The sequence below is a fragment of the Columba livia genome, chromosome 3 (assembly GCF_036013475.1).
Source record: "Columba livia isolate bColLiv1 breed racing homer chromosome 3, bColLiv1.pat.W.v2, whole genome shotgun sequence".
NCBI lineage: Eukaryota > Metazoa > Chordata > Aves > Columbiformes > Columbidae > Columba > Columba livia.
The window spans coordinates 44,101,640-44,113,957 of NC_088604.1; the positions used below are offsets into that span (position 1 = coordinate 44,101,640).

Genomic DNA, 12,318 nt, shown 5'->3' on the forward strand with positions numbered 1-12,318 from the left:
CCCTGTTTCACAGCAGAAGGGAGTGAGAAGCTGGGAGGGTGTCTGGCTGCTGGTCGTGGTCAACTCACCACAAATAATAAATTTATTGAAAGAAATGGAAGAGAGGACTTTCAGAGATCCTCCTCATTCTTCCTTAATCTTCCAAGGAGTGGACAAACTCTTCTCCCTTAGAGCAGCAGCTAAGAATAATTCCTTTCCAGTTCTTGAACAAACTAATCAGAAAACAGCTTCCAAATACAGGCTCACTAAGCAACTCAGTTCAGCAGTCTTCACCGGTGTGCTGGTTTGACTGAAAATGGGTTAATTTTCTTCATGCAGTTAGAAACCTTTCTTTTCCATAGCTAGCAAGCTCATTATTTGGACTTTGTTAGAGAACAAGAGATAACACAGAGCTAATGTTTTTAATTGCTGTGGTCTGAGAGCCAAGGGCACTCTGAGTGCTCTGCCCACAGGTGTGAGGCATCGAGGAAGGAGGGCACAGATGGGGCAGAGCTTGACTGACATCCACACTGATCTGTTAGAGCATTCCGTCCCATTAGCATCACACTAATTTTTTAAGGATAGTCAAGACTTCCTGTTTTGCGGGCTCTCTGTCGCACAGCCAGGGGAGTTTGGTTCATGACATTTAGTTCGGCCTTTTGCTGTTTTGCAGAGGCCGTTGAGCCTTTCTCCTCTCTTTCCTCTCTCTGTGATTGGCTCTGGGACCAGCTGCTGTTTTCCTGGGACTGGCTGCTCAGCATGTTCATGAGGAATTGCCTTGAGTATCTTTTCTATTTTATATATATATATATATTTACCAGTAGTGTATTATTAAACTGCGTTTATCTCAATCCAAGTTTCTCCCTTCCCTTTTGATTCTCTCCCCTGTTGGGAGGCGTGTGGGAGGAGATGGGTGAGCGGCTATCACGGTTGTATTGGTACCTCAGGTTAAACCACGACGAGTTTCAAAGTAAGGTGTGATTGATATAGATATAAATGTTCCTATATATGTTTTAAGAAATATGTGGATGCATGCAAATAAGCCACTATTGTACAAACTCATCTATTTATTCTCACAACTTCCTCAGAATCCGATTTACAACTGGAAACCTGAAATTCATTCCACAAATCACCTGATAAACGCTTCAATCACTAGCCCATCATGCCATGATGACCTGTTCTTACTGTATGACCAGCTTATGATTATGACTCAAGCCTGTAGTATCAGATTCAGTTTACTTTTCGGACCAGGCAAACTTCCAATATGCCTTTGGGCAAGTGAGAGTAACAGATTGCTCAGAGTAAATACATGCCACAGAATAAATGATGGGAAAAATCTGGGGAGGTGTGTAATCTATATCCCTAAACTGTGATCCTAAACTCAACATACAACAAAAGAGGAGAGCTAGCAACTTTTCCCTCCCTAAAATATCAGTTTGATAAAACATTCTCCATCTTCCTGTTACAGATATTTTTCTCTAGCATGAACAAGATTTAACAAGCCAGAAAAAGAATATGCGTTTTAATTTGCATCTCAGAGAAATGCACTCAGAGGCTGGCCTCCAAACTCTAGTCCATAATGTTAATGTACTGAATCAAGCAAAGAAAATACCAACTGCCCTCTCAGCAAGGACAAACTGGTCCAGCAGAGCCATTCTAGCCTAATCTAGCCTAACTCTTTCTTGGTTTCTCCCTAGCCTAATGGACCTTCAATAAACTATACAAAGTTGTGTACAACTTCAAGAGGAATATTCTATACAAAGTGACTAGAACAACCTCAGGGAACAGAGGGCATGGGGATATTTAACACAACTGGTTAATTCAGTGAGCACTGTTACCACAGAACCAGAGATTATTACCTCTTCTTCTTTCAATCATGTTTTCAGGTGTCTGCAGAAAGTGTTGTGGTAGGTTGACCAAGGACAGCAGCCAAGCAACCACACAGTAAGTAAGAAGTAAGAACAGTAAGAAAACTTATGGGTTACAGAATCACAGAATAGTTGGGGTTGGAAGGGACCTCTGGAGATCATCTAGTCCAACCGACCTGCTAAATCAGGTTCACCTAGAGTAGATCACACAGGAATGGGTCCAGGCAGGTCTTGAATGTCCCCAGAAAAGGAGCCTCCAGAACCAATCTGTTCCAGTGCTCTGTCACCCTCAAAGCAAAGAAGTTTCTCCTCATATTCAGATGGAACCTCCTGTGCTTCAGTCTGTGCCTGCTGCCCCTCATCCTATCGTTGAGCACCACTGAAAGGAATCTGGTCCCATCATCTTGACATCCACCCTTGAGATATTTATAAATATTATCTCAACCTTCTCTTGAGATATTCTCGAGATACCGACAGTTTCACAGAGGAAAGAAAGAGAATTGCTGACTACTGAAAAGTAATATGAAAGTGGAGGCATCACTGGATTTGTTTTCCTTTTTGTTCAGTACATTGTCTAAGCACCTGCCACTGGCTGCTATATAAGAGAGACAGTAGACACACATTTTGTTTGAAAACAGAGCTGCAAGGTGAGATGACAACACAGATTCTGAGGATTACAGTTTTAAATTTAGGAATCCAATGTCTCCATATCTGTTTGTGAGTCCAACCCTTGTTTCCTTCTCAGTTTAGCCACAAGGTACCATATTTCTAACAAACTTCCAACTACACGTTGTAGAGCATTTGTTAAACTGCTTTTAATTAGATAAGTTTGTCCAAATTAAAGAGATATCCAACATGGACAGTAAAATGTATTATATCAAAGCAAGAGTAAGAAACTGCAAAAAAACAGAGGATGCCCAGAAACAACACGTTAGTTGCAGTTTTGCTGAAACACATCTACAGACTACAGCAAGTGACAATCATCACATCATTTGTCATGCTGGAAACACGGAAAAACATGGAACAACAGGAAACATGAATTCTTAAAAGACTAATGCCTTAAAATATACCATGTTGTACTGCTACTAGTCAGTATTAAAGACTCCATTACAGTATTGTTTTCATTGTTGGGCACCTTTTCTTTAGAAAGACACATACCAGTTCAGAAGGATGAAGTAGGGAATAACAAAAATGAACAACAATGTACAAGACATAACCTACTAGGAAAGATACAACAAACTTGGGTTAGATGTGTTACTGGGAGAAGAAATACACTGATATGTTTTAAATACATACATGAGGGCTGTAGAAAGGAGGAAGAAAATAAAGGCATGAAAAAGAACAGTGTGTGCTCTTCTTAGTTTTAAAACCAGAAAGCCTACTTAAGTATCATTTCAGGTTTAGCTTCAAAGCAAGCTCGATAAACAGAACTGCCAGAACACTGTCATTTGACAATTTCTTACCTTCTCTCTGATTCAATGGAACTAGTGATCTCACCTCTTCCAAAGGCCACTCTAGCTTTTAGAGAAAACTGAGCAGGTCTAACACTTAAACTAATTTATACAATGCACAAAGGCCCTAGTTGAGAGTTGGTCAGTGTTCCCATATAAACAGAAAGAGAGTTCCTCCAAATATCTAGACACCTAATTCCAGGATGATGCAATTTTACTCTGTCACAGGCAGAAGCAAGTCAGATCCAAAGGAAATTATTTTACTATGGTATCTGCTAAAAAGTAGTGTGTGTTTACCTAGACTCAGCACCTCACTGATATAATTAACGTGGTCTTCAGACGAAAGCCAGCTTGCATCTGAACTGACAGTTGGTTTGGTTTTCTTCCTCCTAAAGATTTGTCTCTGCAACCTACCTTGTGGACATACATAACCCTTGCTGCATCTTCTCTAGAACTTCTAGTGTTTTTTCTAGTCATTGACCAGATTCAAGTCAAGTCTACCCTCAAGAAAATAACTAAGCCTGACTATTAGGTCTCTTTGCAAAAGTGGAGACTACTGGTTCTACTTCTATGGTATCGTTCCCCAGCCAAGTCTTCAAAACACCTGAAAACTGAAAAGGGTCTACACAAATGTTAGTACATTAGAAACAACAAAATCTGAATTCAGAACTCACAGGAAGTTTTACATAAACGTATTATTTGAATTCCAACAGAATAAACGCCCCTGAAAGGTAAGCCTTAGGACACTATTCATGCATTTTACAAAGCTGTCACTTTACCATAACCAATACAAGTGAAGCAAATAGTACTTGAAACTGAAAAACACTCTACATGACCACATGCTGGTTTCTCATTCTTCATTTCTAGTTCTCTACATTTATTAATACCAATAGTAAGTACTGAAAGTATTCAGGTCCGTTCAACACCTGTGCCGTTTTCCGCTCGACAAAACTCCTGTTATCTTTGTTTGAGTACACACGCTGACGCCAGGACCGGAAACCGAACGAGAGGAGAACGTGACCCGGCCTTTTATTACTGATCTGGTACCGCCCGCTGAGCTGAGCGCTGGGGCTCGGGCACACGCCGGCCCTGGGGCCCCTGCCCGCCGGGGGGCTGCCAGGCCTGGAACCGGCCAGCCACCCCGCTGCCCCGAAACCGCCGGTCCCCGCCAACAGCCCCGTTCCCCCCTCCCTCCCACCCCCAGAAGCCGGGGCAGAGACCCGCGCAGCGGGGACACGACTCGCACCGCCACCGGGCTGGGGCGGGCCGAGCGGCCCCGCTCTCCGCCAGGGAGGCCAGAACGTGGCTCCGGAGCACTGGCCATTAATAACGTGGCGGGAAGCAACATCCGCTCCGTCTGCCGGAGCGCGGCGATGCTCCGGCCTCCGCCAAGGCCGCCGCCCGAACCCGGCGAGCTCCGGCCGCCCGCCCGCCCCGCGCAGCCGCCGGACCCCCGCCCGCTCGAGCGCGCAGCGCACCTGCCTTCCGGCCTGCCGGTTCCGCTGCCGTGAAGAGCCGGCGTGGCGCGACACTGCCGTAAAGCAAGCAAGCAGGCGGGGCGTGCGTGGCCGTGTCTCCGGAGTGCTGTGCTGGCCCGTCCGGCCCGCTGCTCCGCTTCGCGGGGCGCTGCCCTGTCCGCACCCAGGACGTGCCTCTGTCACCCGCAAACCTCCCTGCGTCTCCGGTGCCGTGCGCGGGCTTGCCCCGGCTGCAGGCCGCGCCTCCACCTTCCCCCGCCTCCTGCCCTTTCTGTGCAGAAAAGCGCGTCCCGCCGAGGGCCCGCGGCTGCTGCGCGGCACCTCCGCCCGCCCGCCCGCCCGCCCTGGTTCTCTGCGAGACGAAGTACCGTGCGGGCAGCTCCTGGCGCCGTGTCTGCCCCCGCTTCTGTGCTTCGGGCTTCCCCGGCCGTGGGTTTCCGTGGCTTTCAGTTCAGTATGCTCTTAACGGGCTCCTCCAGTAATGCACACTGCACACTTGCTGCTTCCCAGACCTCGTCTCTGTATCTGCGTGTGCCCTGTGTGGTCTTCTACACGTCTTTATTCAGCCTTGTGTGTGCCTGAGGAGTGGGGTTTCTAATCTAAAGACCAAGCTGAGGGAGAAAGAAGAATGTCAGATAATTTTAGGACAAAACCAAGTTGCAAGGAAAAAAAAGTTCTCATTCCAGAGTGCTTGGGTGTCTAGGCAAGTACATCTGGACTCTTAAGAGGCTTCCAGTGGGACAGCTGTTAGTATTCAGATGATGTATATCTGACTTCTGTCATCCGAAACGTATTTTCTGTGTTCTGTCTTGCAAAGCTCGTAACACCACTCTTTTTTGAGATCTCTGAACTGCTTTCATCTGTGCAATTCTGACAAGTATTCTGCTTATATAAAACCAGTCAAGCACTCATGCATGGATGCACTTGTGTGTGTATTTGTACAGTTGGAGATGTTCAAAAACACTCTCCCAAGAAGACAGGAATATATTCCATCCTTGCTAAAAATTGGGAAACATAGACAGTTTAGAGAAATCATAAGGCATGTGTGTCTTGGGTTTGGTAGATAGTTATGTGTAACTAGTTATGTTTCTAAAGCACTCATCTGTACAGTGTTCAACTAGCCTGAACACTGGAAATCCTGAATTTTAATCAGTTCTATTTAGTTGTAAAACATCTTCGTAGTGAAATTAAGCAAGACTAACAAGGATTATAACTAAGGTGCTGCAATTTGGTGCTAGATAGCTCAGGATTTCAGTTTTTGTAGCATAATTTTACAATCGTATTCTGAAATCAAATGTGTGTGTACTTTAAATACAGTATTTTGTATTTCTAATGCATGCATCTGTAAGCCAAAGTTAAGTATAATTTTAAAAAGACAGCATCTTAATATAATTAACAAAGAGAGCATTTCTCTTATGAATCCTAATACTCTGTTTTCACCTCTGGTTTTATATTCTTTCTGAATGCAGAGTTTTAATGGAGAGTAAGGACAAGTCATTGGCATATTGCTTTCTTTAAAGGTAGGGGGAAATTCTGTTACAGACTTATAGGTCAGAGCTGTCACTTAAATTCTAGAGATCTACCCTTCCTTCCTGACTCCCTGGAACATGTACCTTGCATAAAAGCAAGTTTCCAGCCTAACCAAATCAAGACTTTTTTTCTTATTGAGGACAGACTGAGGCAAACTCTCCCAAGTGTGTATACTCCCATTTGTAGGTGAAAAACCACTTTGAATGTTTTCTAGTAGATAAACAGCATACAGAGATAATTAATGAAGGGTACCTTTTCTTAACAGATATTTGGGATGAATTCTACAAAGCTAGTCTTTGCAAGGAGTTCTTTGGCTTTGTGAGCTCATGTCACCCGCAGATCTCATAAAATCACAGGCTGTCTCTCTTTGAGTTGTGCTCAAAATCTTGTTTATGGGCAAAAGAGAACTCACCATATATATCAGACAAATAATTGACTTTCAGCCCAGTTAATGTTTTAACAGTCTTGACAGTACAAGTTATCAACTAGAGAAAAGTCACTCCCTTTTATAATGCAGCTAAAACCTTCGTAGTATCTACCATTTCCTTTTGTGTTATGGTCACCTTTCAAGACCCTAAGGTCAACATATCTGTCCCTCTCGAGGAGAGGCTTACAAGATGTTGTCAGCATCATGAGGTCTTCCCTCACAATAATATTCCTGGTGGGGGTTTTGTTCTCTTTGCCAGGAGGTGTATGATGCTACTTTCTTCCTCCCCTGTCTTGTAACCTGATTGTGTTTGTATGTTTTCATACAATCTGTTTCCTTCTCGTTGGCTCCCAGCTCAAGTCTGAGAGTTGCCCTACAGCCTTCCCAGCCTCAGCTGGCAGAAATGGCAATCATTTTGTACAAGCTGACTGCCTCAGTTTGTCAGACCACTACCATGTGTGGTATTGACAGAGTTTAAGATAAAACACATCAGGCCATAGTCCCTTGACCACTAGAAAACTGTTAAAGCAAGCTAAAACTAACTCAGGCTGAGGCAAGCCCAGACAAATTCTGAGACCCTGCATTGTCAGGTCAATACAAAGCCTGAAGTCCTATACTAATGGAAAAAATACTCCATTTACTAGGTTACATTTGTTTCCTTATCTTGGAAAATGATGAAACTTAATGGTTTTGAGGCTCTTCCTTTTTTTCTTGATATTAATTTCCTAGCAGACATTGGGAATATACCACAACCATACTATGACTTGTCTTTCAAAGACTTTAGATGCATAAAAGCTTGTACATGCTAACCTACTACTGTTCCAATTATCATTTATGAAGCAAGTTTTTAAACTAAGGGGCCTATGTCCTTGGTTGTACTAATACTGAATGTATGTATGAGGTGATGGCTTACAATAGAGATATTATCTGCTGGATTTTTAGTGGACATGAAGTGCAAGACATTGGATGAAATTAATTTTATCAAATGCAGTCAATTTAACGTAGACTTACAAAGTACCTTGGGAAAAAAAAAAATCTTATTTTCTTCAATATATACTATTTTTTTGAACATATATGATGTATAAAAGTGATAAAAAGGTTATTCACAGAGAGGGCTTGGTCTTAAAAGTTTTACATTCTTGCTATACAGAAATCTGTTCTCTGCTTGACTTCTGCATTTGCTTAAGAATCAGTGGAAGCACACAGGTTCTGTCCATCTCACCCTAAAATCAGATTAATCATACTAAGAGTGCCAGGGCTTCTCAATTATCAGAAAGGGAGCATAAAATAACCAGCTCACATGTAGATATGTATATATTAATGTAATATCTAAAGTTAGCCAAAGGGAGATATATAAGGTGAGTACAATTTCATCCTATTTATGGACTAAGATGGACAGAAATGTAAATTATGACATCAACTTATGAGCAATTTGCTCCTCAGAAAAAAAAGTTTTTTTCTTCTTATTCCTTCTTAGATTGTTTGTTTGATGTCCACACCTTAAATAATCCTTTGTTTATTCTCTCTTTTATAGTACTAGATCTTTGGCCGCAGTTCAGTATTATTTAGTTCTAAATCTGCAGTTCACTATGTTGAGTCCTTTGTTTGACTGTTAAGCCTCTTGCAGGTCCAATAAAACTGTAAAAAGTCTCTCTGCTTTTTGCATCAAATCCTTCCAGCAGAGCCATGTGAGAAGTTCTAACTCGAATTTTAGAAAAAGGTTTCAGTGAAGTAGGTCCAAAATTGTAGAATCTGGGAAGCAAAAAATGTATCTGATTTAAAGTTTGCAAAATACCATGCGAGTTTACATGAGTGAATTCACTACTGTATTTCTCACTTTATGTGTTTCTTAACGTAATTGCACTCAGAGTTAAACAAGGAAGAACAACGGGTGCTCACCAGACTGATCCCTAGCTTGTGGTCACTGTGAGTGCTGCCAGCTGGTGACACTTGAATTATTACCTGCAAATACATTCTAATTTATGGGCTATTGAATTGACTCTTGTTTCTCTTTAACAACTAAAAACTAATACTCAGCCGTCTGTAGAAGGCCTCATCAACTTCCTCACCCTGATCTGGTGGCCTGTAATAGACACCCACAACAGTATCACCCCTGCCAGCCTGCCCCTTAATTCTCAAAGATTCAGGAAAGAAATGGGCTGGTAATTAGAATGACCTCATCTTTACTTTGACAACAGAAAACTTATTAAACCACTGTGCTCCAAAAAATTCCACAAATTCAGGTTCTGTTGAAGTTGTAAGACGAACCTGACAGACATCCTTGACTTACTGTTGTTCTCTGCTGTGTTGGGTGTATCGAGCGTTCAGAATTAAACTGCTCTCTGCAGATGCCACTGTTACCAACGCTCGGAGAAGAATTTTAAATCAATGTTATTATGCGAGGATAATGCAGCTTCCTGAGAAAACAGCCCAAATCTCTATTGCCCATGATTACAAAGTAATCATATTGTGCATGGCCACAACTGCAATGCTAGCAAAAGTCAGTGTGTCGGAGATGCTGTCATTCAAATGAGCTATAATTCTTTACAGTCATCTTGTTCCCATGGCTTTTAATACTTTATTTGAAAGTAGCACAGATAGTGTAAGTGCTCTGTGCGTTCTTGAAACTTAATACACGGTGTATCATAAGAAAATACTGCTGAAGAAAATATGCATTAGAAAATATGTAGACGCTGCTGCATAAAAATTCATAATTCAAATTTGTTCTTTGAGATCTGAGCCTTTTTTAATGTAATGCAGGCTACATAAAGGGGATATATCATCTCCATTATTACTGGTTCTACTGCTTTGCTCTCTGGCTTCAATCTATTCATATTATCTTCTACCGGATATGAATGTAGCCAGATTTAACACCCAGTTGCTCTTCTTTAACACTGTGATTTTTCAGAGCAATCTTAGGTTTTGTCCAGGGTTTTTCAGGTTAATTAAGCAGCGTGGTGTTCCTTTTGTGCTGGTGAATATCAATGTAGCTAGAATATAAAATATATTTCTTATTAGTCTTTATTTATGTTTAGCTGTAATTTATTAAATCTGTTTAGAAGTATAACAGTATTAGTTGCTTCACATATATGGATAAAGAGTATAGAAATATCATATACATTCTCATAATATAATAGGATTCTGGTGTGGTTGTGGACAAGTTGTCTTTCAGTTGTTGAGCCTAAGTTTAAACAGTTCCAAATTTCTTTTTAATGCTAACAGAGTTAATAATCTCATCATGAATGACTTTTCATATATAACAGTTGAACAAGGAATGCATTATTGTTATTATTTTTTCATTTAAAGTATTATGATCTTTTATTTGCTTTTTAAGATAAATGCAGCAGAATCTAAAGGAAAAATTATATTATTTTATCCAACAAGGAGCCTGAACTTAGAAAACACCAAAAATTCTATAAAAGATTTACCAGTATTGATTTAGAGAAAGATTTTAAGGGTCTTCTTTATCCATAGTATTTCTGTACCTCAGTCATCTGTCTAGTCTGATCCAAGCTTGCATAATTTCAAGATGACTGCACTATGTGTCATGTTTCCTGAAGTTGCATTGACATATTTGCCAGCTCAAAGGGGAATGAAAAAAGAAAGAAAAACAAATGGAACCGTCTTTTCATCCTGAACATGAAACAAACAAATAACATTTCCTTTGTGAAAATCATCATATGCAACTGTTTAAAAACATTAAGGAACAGAGTAAAATGGACAGAGTAAGCTTGTTGAAGAAAGTGTCAATATATTATCTCTAAGTACTGGATAATGCTGAAGAAAGAAAAATGTAAGTGATTGACTCACATGGGTTTTTGGAAAAAAAGTACCGGAAAAGCATCATCATTACAGCCCCCCCACCCCCCTTATATCAACGAAACTTCCTGTTTTCAAGCCAGGAATCCTGTGATCTAGTCTTCAGTATTACTTATCTCAGAATATAAACACTCTATGTTTCCAATATGATGTATTTCTCAAAAGGAATGTGGTTGTATTGTAGTTCATGTGGTCTGAAGGTGATACTTACTTAGACCGGAGGATACCCATCTAGATTCACCTCAGAATACCAGCAAAATTTTCACAAGAAAGAAAGGGTCGCTCTTCTAGCCAGAGACAGACAGAAAAATCCTTTTCTCCTTTTAACTGATAATTGATTTTTAAAGCAAGATTTGAGTGATCAAATGTCAAGAGCAACAGTATTCTCTCCAGATTGTGAAACTGGGACATAGTCAGAATTTGCTCAGTCAGCTACAGTTGCAAATGTCATCTTGACTTGGTTTTCTGCTTGCTTCTTCCAAATCCCACAGCTTTCGTTGCAGGATGCTGGATATCCCAGTGAGCTCTGCTGAAAGTGGAACATCTTTTTCCTTGCCAGGTGCTAGGCTACTGTCAGTTATGCTGCGAGATATTTGCCATTCTGGCTCATGTCACTGAGCATAGCTCTGTAAAAAAAACCCAAGAGGATAGATTTCGATCACGGGCTTTGTTTCATGAATATCTGAAAGGGATTGGTACCTGTGAGGAACTGGCAAGAGTCTGCTGTAGCTTAACAGTTCACTGCTGACACAAACTGCTGTCTTGTGTGTTTATGTATATCTAGACAAAGAGAGAAAAAGAAACTCTCAGGATTTTATGCAAGTTTTTATTTAAAAGCTGTTTTTCAGTTATATCCAGTTTATTGTCGTGTATTTTTTTTATACTAGGAGGTTTCTCAGAGGCCTATGCAGCATCTAAAGTAAACCAAAATGTTACTGAAAGCTGACACATGATGAGGTAGTGCTATAGGGATTCATGTCACATATACTGCAGGGGAGGAGGAGGAGGCTGTTCCTACCAGCAGCAAAACAGAAGCACCAGAGACAGGAATGAGTAATTTTCTAGCTAGGACTTTTTAAGTCCTGCTTAGTCACTAACTTGGAGAGTGACTTCAGGCAAATAATTTCAAAAGCTTTAAAAAAAAAAAAAAGAATATTCCAACAAATCTAATCAAACACAGATGTCAACAGTTGCCCTGTTTGGAAAGAGACTTGTGAATGAAAAGAAAAAACAGAGTGAAGCTAAGAGACACTTACAGGAGTGCTGCCTGAGGACACTACAGAGCAGAGCTGTCCAGTAAGGGGTGAGTAATATCTTGTGCTTTGTAAATTGCTGGAGTTGGTGTGCTCACTTCTGACAGGACGGTTGGCAAAAAGTAATCAATAAATAGAGTTTTGAATACTACATCTTTTGTTATGGACACCACAGTTTTTCACCTGCTTATTCAGGGGGATTGTATGAGCCAAAGACTTTTAAAAATACTTATATTGAAAAACATGTTGAGATGTTCCTGCTGAGATTATTTCTTTTTACCTCATAAAGGATTTGTAAGAATTGTCCAGGTATCCTTTAACACATATAATAAGTATGATTATCCTTTTGATGTGATCGTCATGCCCCTTCTTCCTTTTGAAGACTATTCAGAGAACCAATTACTTGTATTGGAGACAATTGTCATATGAACTGAACAGAAAAGAGCCTTTGACAGAGTGGTCTTATTTAAAATGTCAGTGCTTAGTTCAACTGGAGGAATATGGTGCTTTTTT

The 12,318-nt window shown here is 40.8% G+C and overlaps 1 protein-coding gene across 4 annotated transcripts in view; it reads right to left on the reverse strand.

Annotated features, from left to right (window-relative positions):
• Positions 1-5,473, reverse strand: part of ASCC3 (activating signal cointegrator 1 complex subunit 3) — a 266,295-nt gene extending 260,822 nt beyond the window's left edge. For 2 of the 4 annotated variants that reach the window (XM_065056589.1, XM_065056592.1), the window contains exon 1: positions 4,777-4,992. The gene's annotated coding sequence lies outside the window, so the exon portion shown is untranslated. Of the gene's footprint in view, positions 1-4,776; positions 4,993-5,144 lie in introns of those variants that run through there. The other 2 variants (XM_065056591.1, XM_065056590.1) reach the window with 2 other exon arrangements.
• Between the last annotated feature and the right edge of the window lie 6,845 nt (positions 5,474-12,318).